Genomic DNA, 5,000 nt, shown 5'->3' on the forward strand with positions numbered 1-5,000 from the left:
TATTCAAAGGATCCCACCCACGGGCCGCATGTTGAGCCCCATGTAAACCCAAACCGAACCGCGGGTCGTGAACAAATGGGCCACAGCCTGCATGGGGTCTAGGGGCTGTGTGTTCATTAGCCCTGTTCTGCTGGGTTTGTATTTAATTTTGGTGCTCTCTTGTCCTTCTCTAGGTGCACACTAAAACATTCACATAGCCACAGATTTCTCCGAGCTGCTGAGCACTCTCCACTAACTGGAAGTTGAGATATTCAGCACCTCTGAAAATCTGTCCCAGTTGCTGATGCCACCAACTGAGATGGTAATTTGTGTAACTGACAAAGAATGCAATTGTGCTTTTCTTAATATTCTCATACAGAATTTGCCTTTTCTCCCCCACATCTGCTTAGTAATGATCCTGCCAGAAAGGACACAACATTGTATTTTGGAAAAGAAGCCACCTTACCCTATGAGGCCACAATGGAATGGCTGTTGAATCCAAGCTATTTTCCTTCCAAAGTAAATAAATAGTGATTCTGATCAGCAAATGATGGTGATTTTCAGTATAGGTCCAAACCTTATGTGAGTTAGCCCATCCCTTTTGGATACATAGAATTAGGCAGGCAGTTTCATGAAACCAGGTGACATTTTTGGCTCACTGACAGTGTGAAAAACTGCCAAGGCTCAGAAACGGATCTTTTACAAACTTATAATACTGACAAGCCATCTAACCAATCTGAAAAAAATATTGCAATCAAATAATATGAGACCCTAAAATATTTCTCTTGACCCATGAGCACAATGGCTTATTCTGCACCCCCTGACCCTTCAGGAGTTGAACAAGTGTCACAGAGGGAAGCACATGTGTTAGAAGCAGTGTGGACTTAACATGGACTAAGAGTTCATCCTCACTCTACTACTAAGACATTATGAATGACATTATAGAAAAAATACATAATGCTCCAATAATCAGGCTACATATTGCTATCTGTGCATTAGAGTAGTAAACATTGTCACTTCTTGCCTCTTACACGCAGTTTTCAGTCATGGGATCTGTGTAAGTGTCAATTCAATAGTCTATTCCTGACCAGTCCTCACTGCTTCCCTCTGTGACACTTGTTCAACTCCTGAAAGGTCAGGGGGTGCAGAATAAGCCATTGTGCTCATGGGTTCCAGTGAAGCACTTTGGATGCATTTTCATGAGGTGAATTTCATCTCATGTTTGTCTAGGCAAATCAGGTTACCTCACCATGTCTATTTTATATTTATAGTATGTGGATAATTATACTTATTTACCCCATATGGGGTATTGTGATGACTAATTTGCTACTGTCTCTTCAGCACTTTTATCATACGCAATGCAATACATACTAAGCAGTTTTTGCTGTTATTATTATTACTTCTTATTATTTGTTGATCTTTAAATACAGCAAAGGTCTTTGATGATTCAGTGGGAGTTGTGATTCCATAAGCATGGTATGATTTGTTCCTCCTAGCCATAAGTGTTTCAAACGAGGGCTTATATTTTTATATTGAATAACATAAATTTTATGCTAGTATCAGTTCATTAGTAAACATATTTGAAGTTTAAAGTAACACTTTTGTGCATGCATGGCAGTCTCAAAATCATTCCAATTCAGGAAGACTTTTGGTTCAGAATATGTCTCAAGTGACACACTGAAGAAATCTATTGGCTATAACCATGGTGTCCAACCAGTTCTGAAGCAGTAGTTTTTATAGTGGCTACTGTTATAGCAAACCAGCCGCACTCAACCAGGTGAATAGCCACATGTGGCTAGTGACTAGCATGTTGGACACCACAGGGCTATAATATAGTAATAAACCATACTATTAGTTAATTAAAAACTTAAAAATCAACTAATAGTCTTGCAGCAGCATAGAGACTAACAAAAATGTAGGTGGTATCATGAGCTTTTGTGGACACAACACACTTCTTCAGATTGGGTTGTGCCCATGAAAGCTCAGGATATCTTCTACATTTTTTGTTAGTCTCTAAGGTGTTGAGACTATTAATTGGTTTTTTAAATGTTTTTTAAGCTTTTTAAATTACAGACTAACATGGTTATCCCTCTGAAACATTAGTATATTAGTTGACTATGCTTTGAGTGTGTTGGGTGTGAGCATTGGAAAAGGCTTAGTTGACTAGTGAGAAAATAGCTTTAGACACCAGTGGTTGAACTAGAGCCATGTGAAATTTAATAATGTGGTTTTCATGAGTTCATGTCAAACTTGGAAAAGACCTGACCCTGAATAGTCCATCATCCATTAGTTAGGATGCTCTCTTGAAAGCTGGGAAATGTGGGTTCAAATTCTTGTAAGGCAGAGTGAGAAATTGAACTTGAGCCTGGAACATCCCGGATGAGTGCCCTAATCACTGTGACAAAAGTTATGGTGGAGGAAGGGAAAAGGTGGCACACTACCACATCCTCCTCTGATATTTTGGGCCAATCTGTTAGGAGGCTTTTGAGTTAGACTATGAGCTCTAGCTTGGAGATGATATAGGGAGGGTAAGCCTAACCCAATAATCCCTTTGGAGCTAGGCATAAGATAGGTGCCCAGGCATTCAGACTGAGGCAGATATGTTCATGCCCAATGGCAGATTTTTAAGTACCTAAGGGATTTTAGTGGCTGAAACATAGGCACCTGAGGACTTTAGGCACCTACAGGGTTGGGCGGCTGCCGAACAGAGGGGTTGAGAGTCCACATTTTTTATTAAGGCATGTAAGTAGCTGTTAAGAATCTAAATCCCATTGGGACTCTATCCTTAGTTTTCATATACTTTGATATGGCAACAATAAGTCTGCTCAGGTTCACACACACATTAAGAGCCTGGGCAGAGTTCCAGCCCATGACGGCTTATGTCCAAATGAATTTGTTCGTGTTTAAGTTTAAACCACAAGTTGCAGGGCCATCCTGCAATCTGACTTTTACATGATGGAACTCAAATGCTACTCAAATAGAGCAAACCCAGATGTCTAGCTTTCTTGTATCCCCAGCATGGGCTCTGATTGTCCCCCAATGTTTGCTCTGGAGAGGTCTCCTTCATAAGACTGTCCTCCTTTCCAGTAGGGCTCTTCTTAGAGTCTGAGGTTGACATGGGGCGAAGGAGTGAAGACCAGGTAGGCCTGGCCAAGGGGTAGATGAGCCGGGGCTGTGTTGTGGCAGGCTGCACATCATCTATCATCTGGGCTACCAAGAATCCCAGGAGAAATAATGCAGTTCAAGGGTATATTGTCTTTACCCTAGAGTCTCTTGGAACCCAGGATTGGTGCAGTCAGGAGAAAATCCCTGGTACCATGGTCCTTACTGGGTAATGCTTCTATGTATGTCAGAGTCAATAGAGTCAATAACCCTGGTTTACTTTGTGGAACTCTATTGGACAGGTAGGCTTGGAAGTTGGGCTCTGAAGTCTTCTAGTCTCTGAGGGTATGTCTACACTACTCTCCTAGTTCGAACTAGCGGGGTAATGTAGGCATACCGCACTTGCAAATGAAGCCCGGGATTTGAATTTCCCAGGCTTCATTTGCATAAGAGGGGCGCCGCCATTTTTAAAACCCTGCTCGTTCGAACCCCGTGCAGCGTTGCTACACAGGGCATGAACTAGGTAGTTCGAACTAGGCTTCCTAGTTCGAACTACCGTTGCTCCTCATGGATGGTAGTTCGAACTAGGAAGCCTAGTTCGAACTACCTAGTTCGTGCCCCGTGTAGCCGCGCTGCACGGGGTTTGAACGAGAGGGGTTTTAAAAATGGCGGCACCCCGCTTATGCAAATGAAGCCCGGGAAATTCAAATCCCGGGCTTCATTTGCAAGTGTGATATGCCTACATTATCCTCCTAGTTCGAACTAGTAGGGTAGTGTAGACATACCCTGAAAGTGTTAGGGTGTGAGTTGTTTTTTTTTTTAATTTTTTGGGTGGTAAATAATGATCTGATATGGTCCAAGGAACATGCACAAATACTTTTGTGATTGTTTTGTTATGTCTGAGGTCATGTCTACACTAGGAAATTATTTTGAAATAACTTATTTTGAAATAATCACTCCTGGAATAACTATTTCAAAATAGCATGCCCACACTACAGGAAAGCCTCAAAATTAGTCTGAAGCAGACTCCCTTCATGTTGATGTGCTACCTCAACTTAAAGCCCCAGGATTCACTGAGCAGTAATTACTTAGAATTCGTCTGGGGAGTAGTTATTTCAAAATAGCAGCAATGGAGTATCCACACTACTGCTATTTAGAAATAACTATTTCAAAAATAAGCGTTATTCCTTGTAGAAAGCAAGACTTATTATTTTGAAATAACCAGCCCCTTACTTTAAAATAACAGGACTGGTAGCTTGGCTCCATTTGTTATTTAGAAATAAGGGAGTTATTTCGAAATAACTCCCTAGTATAGACCAGGGCTGAGTTACCTAGCCTGAAAGGGGTGAGTTTCAGGCTGTGATGGCTATTGCTTTCTAAGTGTTTTGTGGATGAGAATTGGTTGGGGAAGTATTCCTTTCCTTTCCTTTCCTTTCCTTTCCTTTCCTTTCCTTTCCTTTCCTTTCCTTTCCTTTCCTTTCCTTTCGTCTATCTCTGTCTTTTTTTCTTTTTGTTTTTCTTTTTCTGTCTGGCTGTGGTGGGGGAGTGAGTTAGAGTTTGGATCACTCAAGATTGACAATGTCTCAGTAAGACTGTATGGAGAGTTCAGTCCCATAATTTTGTGGCAAAACTGCCATGAGCTTCCACACAGGAATGGGCCCAGTATTACACAGCTCTTAGGCATCCATGAATACAGACTTAAAAGGGATTCCATCTATTTGTCTGTGTTTCTGTCAGTCTGAGTAAATCTAAATTAAATAGCTAGTTAAGTACACCTAAGACATTTATTTTGAAGTGTGACCAAATTCTGTTCCTTTCTCTGTCCATGCATACATGCTCTCTGCAATGCTTACCTTATGATTTGTACATGATGTCACTTATGCATTATGTCTGGCAGCTATACAGATATCCATTATTGT

At 41.1% G+C, this 5,000-nt stretch overlaps 1 protein-coding gene across 17 annotated transcripts in view; it reads left to right on the forward strand.

Annotated features, from left to right (window-relative positions):
- The window catches only part of ZNF536 (zinc finger protein 536), a 456,239-nt gene that overhangs the window by 148,771 nt on the left and 302,468 nt on the right, over positions 1-5,000 (forward strand). Inside the window, exon 6 of one of the 17 annotated variants that reach the window (XM_075940166.2) lies at positions 174-301. The exons of the other annotated variants lie outside the window; for them this stretch is intronic. The gene's annotated coding sequence lies outside the window, so the exon portion shown is untranslated. The remainder of the gene's footprint in view (positions 1-173; positions 302-5,000) is intronic. 17 annotated transcript variants of the gene reach the window in all.

Source organism: Pelodiscus sinensis, chromosome 12 (genome assembly GCF_052426305.1).
Source record: "Pelodiscus sinensis isolate ZL-2025 chromosome 12, ASM5242630v1, whole genome shotgun sequence".
Classification (NCBI taxonomy): Eukaryota; Metazoa; Chordata; order Testudines; family Trionychidae; genus Pelodiscus; species Pelodiscus sinensis.